We start from the raw sequence: 14,688 nt of genomic DNA on the forward strand, positions 1-14,688 counted from the left end.
TCTCTCTCTCTCTCTCTCTCTCTCGCTCTCGCTCTCTCTCTCGCTCTCTCCCCCTCCCTCCCTCCCTCCCTACCCTCTCTAATAATACATAAATAAAATCTAAAAAAAAAAAAAAAGAAAAAAGTATACTGTATTTATAGGTATGGTATATATGTGTATGCATATACAGATACCTAAGATAAAAAGAACAAAAATTTGAACAAATTATTGTGTCCAGAAATGAATACAAGATATGATCATAAAATTCACAGAAAAGGAAACAGACAAATGAACTTTAAACATATGAAAAGATGTTCAACATCATACATAAAAAGAAAAGAAATATTTTCACTGATCAGATTAGCAAAAATCCAAAAATTTGATGATGCATTCATTGTCTTGGCAGGTTTGAGAGAACAGGCACTCTTATCTATTGTTAACAGTAGTACACATTGGTGTAACATCAGCAACTAGGAAATATCTATCAACATTACAATTATATCTATACCATTCACCCAGCAATCTCATTTCTGGTTAGTGATCCTTACAGACACACCTGTCCCCATACAAGATGACATAATACAAAGTTATTCACTAAAGCATTGTTTATATAGCAAAATAGGAAATTACCCAGATGTCTATCAACAGAGATTGATTCAATTATAGTATATCCAATAAAAGTGAAATGCAGTGAGAATAAGGATGCTTTCTATGTGCTAATATGGAAAGGTTGTCAAGATATGTTGTTCAGAGAAAAAATACAAGGAGTAAAACATTAACTATAGTATGCTTCTTTTTGTGGGAAAAGAGAGAATATATTTTGTATTTATAGTACTCTAGAAGGAAATATAAGAAACCAAAGAAAAATTGGCTATCTTTAACGTAAATTAAAAATACTCTAGAAGGAAATATAAGAAACCAAAGAAAAATTGGCTATCTTTAACGTAAATTAAAAAAAAATCATGTTGTATGAAAAGACAAGGAAGCACTAAGACCAATAGGAGGTTTCAAAAGGACACAGGAGCCAATTTTAAGGGGTTCCCACTGGCAAATTTGAAACAATTTGAATATGAAAAAGAATATTGGCCCTGGTGTGGCTCAGTGGATTGAGTGCCAGCCTGCAAACCAAAGGGTCACCAGTTCAATTCCCAGTCGAGGCACATGCCTGGGTTGCTGGCCAGGTCCCCAACCGGGGGCATGTGAGAGGCAACCAGTTGATATACCTCCACACATCAATGTTTCTCTCCTTCTCTTTCTCCCTCTCTTCCTAACTCTCTAAAAAATAAAATAAAATCTTTATAAATATAAAAAAATTACACAAAGTAATTGATTACATGAAGATGTAATAAGATATAAAATTTGAAACATGCTACAACAAAATTTATCTGGTTTCTTCAAAACCCAAAATCTAACAGCAAGAGATAAATAAGGAGACAGTAACCTCCAAAGGAGTTCCCATCAGACTGTCAGCTGATTTCTCAAGAGACCTTGCAGGCAAGAAGGGGCTGGTAAGAAATATTCCAAGTCATGAAAGGCAAGGACCTCCATCCAAGATTGCTCTATCCAGCAAAGCTTTTGTTTAGAATGGAAGGGCAGATAAAGTGCTTCCCAGATAAGGTCAAGTTAAAGGAGTTCATCATCACCAAGCCCTTATTTTATGAAATGTTAAAGGGACTTATCTAAGAAAAAAGATAAAAAACATGTATAGTAAAATGAAAGCTAACTCACAATTATTAACAACCACACCTAAAACAAAAACAAAAACTAAGCATACAACTAGAACAGGAACAGAACCACAGAAATGGAGATCACATGGAGGGTCAGCAACAGGGGAGTGGGAGGAGGACAGAGGGGGAAAAGGTATGGAGAACAAGTAGCATAGATGGTAGGTAGAAAATAGACAGGGGGAGGGCAAGAATAGTATGGGAAATGTAGAAGCTAAAGAACTTATGACACATGGACATGAACTAAAGGGGGGAATGTGGGTGGGAGAGGGTGTGCAGGGTGGAGGGGAATGAAGGGGGGTAATGGGACAACTGTAATAGCATAATCAATAAAATATATTTAAAAAATAAAAAAATAAAAAATAAACATAGAAAAAAAACAACCAAAATCTTGGGGGAAAATACAAGGAGAGGATAAAGTTCTAGATTCAGAGACTGAAGTGACATAACCAATACATAAATGTTGCTTACACCTGCTTTGAAGAGAATAGCCATAAAATAATTTTTAGACGTTTGGGAAAAATGAATGTGAAATAAGTAACAGATATTAGGGCATATAGAAATTTTTTTCTTCGGTGTGATAATGTTGTGATTTTACAGACAATACCCTTATTCTTAGCAGATGCATGCTGAAGTATTTAGGGATAAAGTATTCTAATGTCTGCAATTTATTTTCAAAGTATTCAGCAAAGATAGGTAGATAGATGAGACAAATATAGCAAAATATCATTATTATATTATTCTTTCAATTTTCCTGTATGTCTGAAACTTGTCATATTAAAAAGTTGGGGAAGTAAGGCCTGTTGAAGCTAAGGGTGGGATCAAGACTTCCCTTTGCATCTTTTTTATGTTTTGATTTAAGATTTATTTATTATTTTTAGAGAGGGGAAGGAGAAAGAGAAGAAGACAAACATCAATGTGTGGTTGCCTCTCGTGTACCCGCAACTGGGGACCCGGCCTGCAACCCAGGCATTTGCCCTGATAGGGAATTGAACCAGCAACCCCTTGGTTCACAGGACCGCACTCAATTCACTGAACCACACCAACCAGGGTTATCTTTTTATTTTTGAACTATGTGAATGTATTATCTATTGAAAACAAAAGCCAGCTATCTACCACCCTCTTAAACCCTTAGCAGCAATTATATTTCTGTCCTTAGCCTATCTCAGACATGCAAAAAAATACCCTCTGCTTTCTACCTCCTTGTTCTGAGAGAACTCCTCTGACCACATTTCTCCTGAGTCATTTGACAGTAAGATAAGAACCTGGACCATATCATTACTAGGTCCTGAGCTACCACCACCACCTCCAACAATATTCCCTTAGGCCAGTCACCCATACTTGTTCCCCAACCCTATCTCACCCCACCCCCTTACCTCCTCCCTCTGTTGTTCACGCACTCTGTTCTTCCCTATCCATTCCCCTCTCATCCCACAAAGAGCATGGTTCCTTCAACAATGCTCTTATCAGTGTCATGGCCTCCCTGGCTCACCTATTTTTCAGATACACAAAACCCACCAGCTGCCTCTCCTTTACCTCAACTGGTTCACAGATTTGAAGTTTAAGAGCTAGAAAGTAATTTACAGAATAATAGTCTAATTTGCCCAAAGACATGGAGGAACGAACCTATACAATGGTATTATGACTTGATTCAAGTTACAGACTAAGATTGTGGCAGTATCAGGACAAGGCCCTGGTCTTTCAACCTCAAGTTATGTGCTTCTTCCACTATATATCAAACCTTCTCACCAGAGGGACTCTACCCAACTCATACTCATTGTGTAATTAGCAGAAATATCAGAGCCAGTGACCCAGTTTATTTCAGGCCAACACTCACCAATTAGAATTGTGTTAACTACTCCAAAATGGCTGAAGTCAGAATACCTGAGATGAAATGAGTATATGCTTTGAAAGAACTTCGGCAACTCTCAACTTAGTTACACATTATAATTATTTGGAGAAACTTTAAAAAATAATAATGCCTGAGTCATGCTAGGTCTGCACTGTGGCCTGAACTTTGGGTATTTAAACATTATCCAGGTAATTCTAATATGCAGCTCAAGTTTAGAACCAAATTTTCATACACTATTTAGTTTGCCTTTGTTATGTTATTTTTAAGATTTATTTATTTTATTTTTAGAGAGAGGAAGAAAGAGAGGAAGAGAAACATCAATGTGTGCTTGCTGCTCACACGCCCCCTACTGGGGACTTGATCTTCAATTCCCAGGCATGTGCCCTTACTGGGAATTGAACTGGTGACCCTTTGGTTCACAGGCTGGCGCTCAATCCACCGAGCCACACCAGCCAGGGCTAGTTTGCCTTTAGATGAGGTATCTGAATTAGGAGAGAAATGTACTTTAAGAATTTGCCTGAGACTTTCGGCCAAGATGGAGGCATAGGTAGACACACTGTGCCTCCTTGCTCAACTAAAAGAAGGACAACAACAAATTTAAAAACAAAAACCAGCCAGACCTGACAGAAAATTGAACTGTATGGGAAGTCTGACAACCAAGGAGTTAAAGAAACATTCACCCAGACCAGTCAGAGGGACAGAGACAGGCAGCCAGGTGGAGAGGACTCTCGGCAAGGCAGCTCCTGGAGGACCAGGGCAGGCAAGGCAGCAGCTGGTGGAGCAGGCGGTCCCACATTCAAGTGCAGATAAACTGGGAGGAACAACTGGGGAGCGAGATAGACCACACAACCCAGGGTTCCAGTGGGGAAATAAAGCCTTAAAGCCTTTGAAAACACCTGCGGGGACTGAGGCAGCAGGAGAAACTCCCAGCCCACAGGAGAGTTCGTAGGAGAAACCCATAGGATTCTAGAACATACTCAAGCCCACACACCCGAGAATCAGCACCAGAAGAGCCCAATTTGCATGTGGGTAGCTGGGAAGTGACTAAAAATCAGCAAGGAGCGAACGGCACTGTTCCCTCTCAGACCCCTTCCCTACATACACCATCACAAGGCAGTGATGTGGGTTGCCCCACCCTGGTAAATACCTAAGGCTCTGCCCCTCACTACATAACAGGTACCCGGAGACCAAGAGGAAAAAAAGGCCCAAATGAAAGAACAGATCAAAGATCCAGAAAAAAGGCAACTAAGTAACAAACAGATAGTCAACCTATCAGATGCACAGTTCAAAACACTGGTATTCAGGATGCTCACAGTACTGACTGAGCTTGGTTGCAAAATGAAGGAACAAATGAAGGCTACCAAAAGTGAAATCAAGCAAAATATTGGGTCTCTAAATATTGCTAGAAATTCATTTCTCTACTAGCTCATTTTGAATGCCATGGCCACACAGCACACATGCTCACTCAACAGCATCTATCGTCCCCATTGACTAGTATAGCCAAGTTGTCATTGTTCACACATGCGCATTCCAGTCCACTTGCCTTGGCTGCCAGGTTACATCGATGTTGTGCAAACCATTCTTGTTATATTAACAATGGCTGGACTTTTTCCAGATAGACCTCATATGTCAATAGAGAACCCAGAAACAAGCCCTATATGTTCAATTAATCTATGACAAAGGAGGCAAGAAATACAATGAGGTAGATACAGTCTCTTCAATAAATGGTGTTTTGAAAACTGGACAGACATACAAAAAAATGAAACTAGATCACTTTCTTACATTATATACAAAAATAAACTCAAAATGGATTAAAGACAAATTTAAGACCTGAAATCATGAAACTCTTAGAAGAAAACATAGGCAGTAAACTCTTTGACATTGCTCTTAGTAATGTTTTTTGGACATGTTTCCTAGGATAAGGGAAACAAAGAAAAACAAACAAATGGGATTATATAAAACAAAAAGTTTTTGCACAGTGAAGGAAACCACTAACAAAATGAAAAGACAACCTACTGGATGGGAAAAGATTTTGGCCAATGATACATCCAACATGGGGTTAGTATCCAAACTACATAATGAACTCATGCAACTTAACACCAAAAAACCCCCCAAACAATCTGATTAAAAAATGGGCAGAGGACTTGAATACACATTTCTCCAAAGAGTACATATACATGGCCAATAGACATATAAAAAGATGCTCAACATCACTAATCATTGAGGAAATGAAAGTTAAAACCACAATGAGCCCTAGCTGGTGTGGTTCAGTGGACTGAGTACCAGACTGTGAACCAAAGGGTCACTGGTTTGAGTCCCAGTCTAGGGCACAGGTGTGAGTTGCAGGCCAGGTCCCCGGTAGGGGACATGCGAGAGGCAACCACACATTGATGTTTCTCTCCCTCTCTTTCTCCCTCCCTTCCCCTCTCTATAATAAATGCATAAAATCTAAAACACACACACACACACACACACACAATGAGATAATTACCTCACATGGGTCAGAATGGCTATCATCAGTACATCAACAAACAAGCATTGGCAAGGATGTAGAGATATCCTTGTGCACTGCTAGTGCAGCCACTATGGAAAACAGTATGGAGGTTCCACAAAAAATAAAAAATAGAATTACCATACGACCCAGCACTTATCTGAAGAAACCCAAAACACTAATTCAAAAAGATATATGCACTATGTTCATTGCAGCATTATTTACAACAGCCAAGATATGGAAGTAATCTAAGTGTCCATCAATAGATGGATGGATATATATAATGGAACAATATTTGGCCATAAAAAGGAGTGAAATCTTGGCTCCGGACAGGTGGCTCTGTTAGTTGGAGCATCATCCCATACACCAAAAGGTTGTAGGTCTGATCCCTGATCAGGGGCATATACCTGGGCTACAAGTTTGATTCTCCAGTTAGGGTGTGTATGGAAGGCAACTGACTGATGTTTCTCTCTCACATAGATGTTTTCTCTCTCAAATCAATGCTCAAATCAATGCTCAAATTTCTATGCTCAAATCAATGAGCATATCCTTGAGTGAGGATTAAAAAACAATGAAATCTTGCCTGTGTTAAGCAAAGTAAGTCAGACAGAGAAAGACAAATACCATTGTGATTTCACTTATATGCTAAATCTAAAAACCAAAATAAATGACCAAACAAAACAGAAACAAATGCACAGATACAGAGAACAAATTGATGGTCACCATATGGGAGAGGGTTGGGAGAATAAGTAAAAAAAGGTGACAATGATTAAGAAGTACAAATTGCCGGTTATAAAAATAGTCACGGGGATGTAAAGTACAGTATAGGGGATATAGTCAATGATACTGTAATAACTATGTATGGTGTCAGATGGGTACTAGACTTACCAGGGCTATCCCTTTACAAGTTATATAAATGTCTAATTACTGTTGTACACATGAAACTAATATAATACTATACGTTAATTGTAACTGAAAATAAAATAACAACAAAAAATGTAAGACCACAAAGAAATAACACACCTAACATAATGGCTAAAATTTACAAGAATGATAATATTAAATGTTAACGAGGATACAGAACAGGAACTCTAACATTGGTGGGAATATATAAAGGCATAATCTAGGTTTTTATAAAGTTAAGCATATACTTATCATAGGACCCAGCAACCTCACCTCCAGGTATTTACCCCAAATAAATGAAAATATGTCTACACAAAGACTAGCCTATGAAAGATAATAGCAACTCTATTTATTACAGCCTTGAACTGAAAGCAAATGGGAAACGAACCAAATTGCCATTATAATTAGTAAATGGATAAAATACAGTATATCCCTACCATATTTGGAATATGGCTCAGTGAGGTCCGAGATGCTGTTAAATATCCTACAATGCACAGGACAGTCTCTGAAACAAAGAATTATCCAACCCAGAATGTCCATAGTGCCAAAGCTGAAAATAAGCTGTTGAAGCTGGGAGAAAAGGTACATAGGAGTTTCATGATAGTATTCTACTTTTATATCTCCCTCAATTTCTACAACAAAATGTTTTTAAAAATAGATAAAAAATACACGATACAGGAAGCCCTTAACTGAATCTCTCTAAAAAGAATACTACTCAAGATTAAAATCTCATTGTGGGAATGACCTTTATGTCTTTGTTCTTGAAGGGGAGAGGCTAATGTGAAAGGTAGAGAGAAAGAAGGGACACAGTTTGATAGAGGGAAGGTAAAGAAAATTTCACATGTTAACCTTTTCCCCACCCCTCTCCCCAGTGTCCTATGTAGTCCCAGCCTGGCACTAAGCCATGCTTTCAGTGACAGATGGACTTCTAAGATGACCACCAATTATTCCAGCCTCCTAGTGTTCATACCTTTGTGTAATATCCTCTCTCTGAGTGTGGGCTGGGATAGTGACTTGCTTCTAAACTATCAAATACAGCAAAGGTGAAGGGATGTCACTTCCACAATTAGGTTATAAGAGATTGAGACTGTCTCCCTGGAAGACTCTCTCTAGTGCCTTCTCCACATGCCATGCTGGAGAGGCCACATGGCAAGGAACAGAGAATAGCCTGCAGCCAATAGCCAGTGAGAAATCAAGGCCCTTAAACCCAATATCCCTTGAGGAAGTGAATTCTGCCAACAACCAAGTGAGCTTGCAAGCAATTCCTTCTTTAGTCAGGCATTGAGAGGAGACTCCAACCCTCTCTGACACCTTCACTGTTGCTTGTAAGAGACCCTGAAACAGATGACCCACCTAAGCTGGACCCAGATTCCTAACCCATGGAAAATGTGCCATAATAAATTGTGTGTTTTATTAAGCTGCTAAATTTGTAGTAATTTTTAAAGTAATAATAAATAAAAACCAAATGTACCTTTCTTGGAAATCTTGCTGAATATTCACTTCCTTTAACATTATTTGGAAATTTATAAGTTAGGGGTACTGGCCTGGCTGGTGTGGCTTAGTGGATTGAATGCTGGCTTGCGAACCCAAAGATCGCTCATTCGAATCTCAGTCAGGACACATGCCCGAGTTATGGGCTAGGTCCCCAGTTGGGGGCGTGCTAGAGGCAGTCAATCAATGTATCTCTTGCACATTGATATTTGTCTCCCTCTCCTTCTTCCTTCCTTCCCTTCTCTCTAAAAATAAATAAATAAAATCTTTAAATGAAATAAAAAATTAGATACTATAGCATATAACCTAACAATCCCACTGCTAAGGATTTACCTAAGATAAATAAAAACATGTCTACACAAACACTTGTACAAAAATGCTTGTAGTAGCTTTATTCACAATTATCAAAACTGGAACAATCCACTGGTGAATGGATAAACAAACATGGATAAATATCAAAATCATTACACTGAATAAAAGCTAGTACAAAAAAGAATATAATGTATAAGTATTTATATAAAATTCTAAAAAATACAAAGCAATATCGTATAGGTGGGGGTGTTGGGAGAGACAGACTGAGAAGGAGTATAAGAAACTTTTTAGGGCCCTGGCTGGTGTGGGTCAGTGGATTGAGCTCCAAACTGAAAACCAAAAGGTTGTCAGTTTGATTTCAGGTCAGGACACAAGCCTAGGTTGCGGGTCAGGTCACCATTTGGGGACGCGTGAGAGGCAACAGGTCTGTTTCTCTTTCCCTCTCTTTCTCCCTCCCTTCCTCTATCTCTAAAAATAAATAAATAAAGTCTTTGAAAAAAGAAACTTTTTAGGGAAATGGAAATTTTCTGTACTTGACTGTGGCAGTTACTTCGTAAGACATACTATAAACTAATAAATACATTGGTTGAAACTCATCAAAACATGTTTCACTTCAAATGCATGCAGTTTACTATATGTAAATCATACCTCATTAAGTTGACAAAAAATCACTTTTTTTGTTAAGTTTTAATTACATTTAATGCAGCTGATTCTATTATCCTATCTTAGTCCTTAAACAGTATTCTACAAATAAATTACCCAAACTGTAGAGAAACCAGGGCTTCTTGAATTCTATAGCGGCTAAAACTTACAGAACATTATTATGTGTCAGGCATTGTTCTGAGTGCTCTGCATTATTAACTCATTTGTATCCCCAACAAACTCATGAAATTGATTCTATAACCCCCATTTTACAAGTGAGGAAGTTGGGGCACAGATAAAAAAGTTGCTTAAGGTCATACAGTTAGTAAGTGACAAAGCCGTGATTTGAGACCCAGTAGTCAGATTATAGAGGCTGAGCTCTTCAATACCACCCCATTCGATATCTCAGACCACTCGAGTATCAGGTAAAAGCATACTCTCAGCTCACCAGAGACTGATAGGTTCATTCACTCATTTAACAAATTATTCAAGTATGCGATATATGCCAGGTATTGGTCTAAATGCTAAAGATACAATGGTAAAGAAAATACAGACATGGTACTTGCTTTTATGGAGCTTCCACTCTAGTAACAACTTAGGTATAAAGCACAGGATTCTTAAATCACAATATTTATCCCCTTATTTATATATTTATCTAAATATTTGTGCAAAAAAAAGTTAAGTTGCATAGTGGCCAGATCTGCTTTAAGCAGCTAGAGCAGAGGTTCCAAACTTGTCTGCACTCTGGAATTACCTAACCATCTTTTAAAAATTCTAAAGCAGCCCTGACTAGTGTGGCTCAGCGGGTTGCTGGGGGTCATCCTGCAAACTGAAAGGTCCTTGGTTCAATCCCAGGTCAGGGCACATGTCTGGGTTGTGGGCCAGGTCTCCAGTTGGGGGCATGCAAGAGGCAACTGATAGATGTTAACCTCTCTGTTTCTCCCTCCCCTATCTAAAAAAAATAAATACATAAGCAAAACCTTTTGAAACATAAATGAAAATTCCAAAGCTCAGGCCAATTAAATAACAAAACCCCAATGTAGGAGTGTGTGTGTGTGGGGCAGGGGGCGGTAGGGAAATAAAGACATTAGTAACTTGCCAAGCCCCATAGGTGACTCGAGTGTGAAGAAAGGTTTGGGAAACCAATAAGCTAGAGTTTTTATGTCTGGTTAATGATAAAGTTCATTCATGGTAATGAGATGGGTAGATGAATGAAAAAACCCCAAAACCAACTATATACACTTGCCCTTCTCTGAATCAGAGACTTGCAAGGTACTTTTAATTTTTTTCAATGGTATGAATTCTAAGAGCATCAGAAAGAGGACACCAAATAAATAATTATTCTCCTTCTTGGATTTATCCATGACTCCAATCCCATCCAGAATCATGGACAAATAAAATATTCACCTTTTCTTGGTACTTTCCATGTAATCAATAAAGAATTCTTCCATATTACATATTTCCAACAGAACTGATAAAGACATAACTTAACAACTGCTTTTCTACTATGCAGACCTTAGTCACTTTCGGTCCAATCCACAGGCCAAATGCAGCTGGCCAAAGTAAAATATTCTACAGACACTGAGATCAAAAGGTCTTTTTTTATTTAAAAGTAAAAATCTCTTTTTAATTCAGTCCTTTGTTTAAGTAGATACCAAGTCTTTTATAAATCAAACTTGCATTTGTAGTCATAGAATCAACAGACCTGTTAAGAACTCTGACCACTCTCAGAAAAGATAGTTAGAGGTTCAGTAGGACCCCTCTCCATTCTATCCAGGACCTAGACAGAAAGGAAAAAGGGCAAAGAGGAAGAAGAGAAACATCAGAAGACTAAACATGTAAGTGCAATAAACCTCTTCAAGGTAAAATTTTCATGACTGCCCAAATTCATTCTCTCTACCACTATTTCTGCTAATTTCACTCTAGAAAGAGTAGTAAAGACATGAGAGTATCTATAGTCTCAAGTCCAGGGTTTTCTTGTTTGTTTGTTTGTTTGTTTGTTTGTTTGAATAAGGAAAGCTTATCATAATCATCAAGGATATTTTTCAAAATACATCAGTAGTGATTACACTAGGGTGCTCATTTTATAATTCAGTATCCTTATGATTTGTGCATTTCACATTATGCATGTCACATTTCGATTAACAAATATTTAAAAATCAATTCATTTGTCCTGGAGAGAACCCCTGAAAGATTCTAATTAAATAGGGAGCTGAAACAGAGTCCCACAGGGGTTACATGATTTGCCCTACATCACATATGTAGTTAGCTATAGACTTAGTCTTGTCACTTTCCTGCTCTTTCTGTTGTAAAATTATAAATATGCTGATTATATTTTTTCATTCAACATTTACTTATTTTCTTAAAAAATTTATTACAAATGACAACTGTAAAACAAAAACAAACAAGCAGACACATAAATGCAAAACACAGATGTCCTGGCTTCACAACTGTGCACCATCACAGCTGCTGCACCATTCATGTAAGGAAATTAAACAAAGCCAAATGCATATGCAATCATTTCCTAACCTCGATGTTCACTTTTTAAACTGTTTTCATACAAATGTCAAGTTATTAGCAGTAAAATCAACTGAGTGTATCTTGAGAACAGACAAGCATTATTCATAATAATGAAACAAGGTAACAGAATAGAGAGCTAGGTTGAGCATAGTAGGGTGTGCCTTGAGTTCTAGTCATGACCTTTCCATAAAGCTGTTGTATGATTTAGGGAAGGACACAATCTCTCTGGGCCTAAGATTCCTAAATTATAAAATGAGAGGATGAATCATTAAGCTAGAGCTAAAGAGAATCTAAAGTTCCTTCTAGGTTTAAGAAAATTCAAGAACTATTTATCAAAAATGTTAATTATTATTTTATATGCTTTCATCCTAGAATTCCTACATCATCTACCTTATAAACGAAAGTCTAGATATTATACTTACATTACTTAAGAAATTAAGTTGGCCTTTAACCACACAGCCTTAACTGTTTCAGGATAATTAATAAGGCATTTCAAGTACCTGAATAAACAGCTAACTGTGGACTATCAAAGACAATCTGCCACATGACAACTAAAGTAAGACCCTATCTTACCCTCCCTATGCCCTCTCGTGAGGTTCTTATAAAACCAGTACATGCTTCCTGTTCCCAAGTCCAGTGCTCCAAGGAAAAATATATGTAAATCTTCAGCCTCATCATAGGAATTTAGTTTCCTAAAGAATCAGTAAAATGACTGTCAATGATATTGGCATTTCAATACTGTAACAACACTGGTTTACTCTTGGTTGTGATAACAGACAGCTTAAGAAATTAAGAAATATTAATAAAATTAACTCTTAAACTTCAATTCTGACATATCAGTGTAAGAAACAAAAGATAAGTTAGTAAAATATGAAATTTTAGATTCCTAAAACTAGTACTCATCCTAACACAGATATAGTTAATAACTTAATTATGCACATTGTAAGCCAAAAGAATAAATCGGAGGCTCAATGAGATTTTTCCCTTCTTGTTATACATCATAGTAGGTGGATAAAGTAAAATTTAGAGAAAAACTACTTAATATATCATGTTCTTTTTAAAAAAGATTTTATTTACTTTTTAGAGAGAGGGGAAGGAAGGGAGAAAAAGAGAAAGAGAAACATCAATGTGTGAGAGATACATCAATTGGCTGCCTCTTGCATGCTCCCAACTGAGGAACCTGGACACAACCCAGGCATTTGCCCCTACCTGGAATCAAACCTGCAACCTTTCGTTTTGCAGGTCAGCACTCAGTCCACTGAGCCACACCAGCCAGGGATACATCATGTTCTAATTATAAACACCACCATGTTCTTTCAACCATAAAGCTACAGTAAAAATAATAATAATACGTTTGGAGCATCAGTCTTTTAATTCATGCTCTAAATATACAAATGACATTGAAAAGTTGACCAATCTTATCTACGGCCATACCACCCTGAATGTACCCGATCTCATGTGAAAAGCTAACCAAATCCTACAATCTAGGAATAAAATTCTCTAAAAATACCATGACAAGAATCTGAGCAGAGTAAGAACTAGAGAGACCTTGGCAATAATTAGGTCCAATACCCTCATGGAACAAATGGAAAAATTAAGGTTCAAGTCAACAATTTGTCCAAAATTTCTTAGTAGTAGGGAAACTTCCTATGTGACACTTCTCTACAAGCGAAATACTTCATTTTAAAGAAACTAGAGCCCTGGCTGGGGTGGCTCACTGGACTGAGTGCCAGCCTGTGAACCAAAAGGTTGCTGGTTCAATTCCCAGTCAGGGCACATGCCTGGGTTGCAGCCTGGGCCCCAGTTGGGAGCATGAGAGAGGCAGCTGATTGATGTATCTCCCACACATCATTATTTCTCTTCCTCGCTTTCTCCTTCCCTTCCTCTCTCTAAAAATAAATAAATAAAATCTTTAAAAAACAAAAAAGCATCATGAGATCCTCTTAAAGAAATGTCCCATTATATATATTACAATCTGCATTTTTTTGGTTAAATTATATTTTATTTTCACTATATTTTGAAACTTTACATTTATCTTTTATAACAATGCACCAATTTTTTCACTGAGTAAAATTTTAAAATGCATAGTACAAACACTTGAAAGGAAAATACCAAATCTTCACTAAACAAATGGTCATATCATATGAAAATTAGATAAAACGAGATTTAAAAAATGTTCATCAATGATAAGTATGTGTATGTGTATTTATTTATTTGCAGGTTACAAAGAGAATAAATGCAACTTCACAACGGAAAGATCTGGCAGTCACAATTTGAACCGTGACTGAAATTACCATCAATAGTGGGAAAACCTGACATTTATGTACCTTGTAATATCATACAATGTGGAGAATATTTATTATCTTTGCCAAAATGTTTAACTAGAATATAATGAAGTCTTAAAACCTTTCAGTTTAGGGAAATACAAAGAATAAACAAGTTAAATACCACAAAGAAAACAGACAAATCCAGAAGTGACAAATTCAACAACAAAACTGCTCTGGTCTCAGTGCCATGGGGGGAAAAAAGGCGAGGGAGCAAATGGGAATTGTTACAAGTTTTTAAAGAACTACAAAAATAACAACATGCACATGAAATGCATGGTACTTAATTTGATTCCACTTTGAACATTTTGGAAATAATTGGAGAAACTTAATACCACTTGATGTTAGGTAATATTAAGGAATTGCCAGTAATTTTGTTAGGTATGTGAATGGTACTGTGACTACGTAGGAAAATGTTCTTATTTGTAAGAGATGGATTTTAAGGTGGGG

The 14,688-nt window shown here is 37.2% G+C and overlaps 1 protein-coding gene across 9 annotated transcripts in view; it reads right to left on the bottom strand.

Moving 5' to 3' along the window:
• The window catches only part of NCOA6 (nuclear receptor coactivator 6), an 88,186-nt gene that overhangs the window by 61,663 nt on the left and 11,835 nt on the right, over nt 1–14,688 (bottom strand). The window contains exon 2 of one of the 9 annotated variants that reach the window (XM_028523916.2): nt 11,100–11,174. The exons of the other annotated variants lie outside the window; for them this stretch is intronic. The gene's annotated coding sequence lies outside the window, so the exon portion shown is untranslated. The remainder of the gene's footprint in view (nt 1–11,099; nt 11,175–14,688) is intronic. 9 annotated transcript variants of the gene reach the window in all.

Source organism: Phyllostomus discolor, chromosome 9 (genome assembly GCF_004126475.2).
Source record: "Phyllostomus discolor isolate MPI-MPIP mPhyDis1 chromosome 9, mPhyDis1.pri.v3, whole genome shotgun sequence".
Taxonomy (NCBI): Eukaryota; Metazoa; Chordata; class Mammalia; order Chiroptera; family Phyllostomidae; genus Phyllostomus; species Phyllostomus discolor.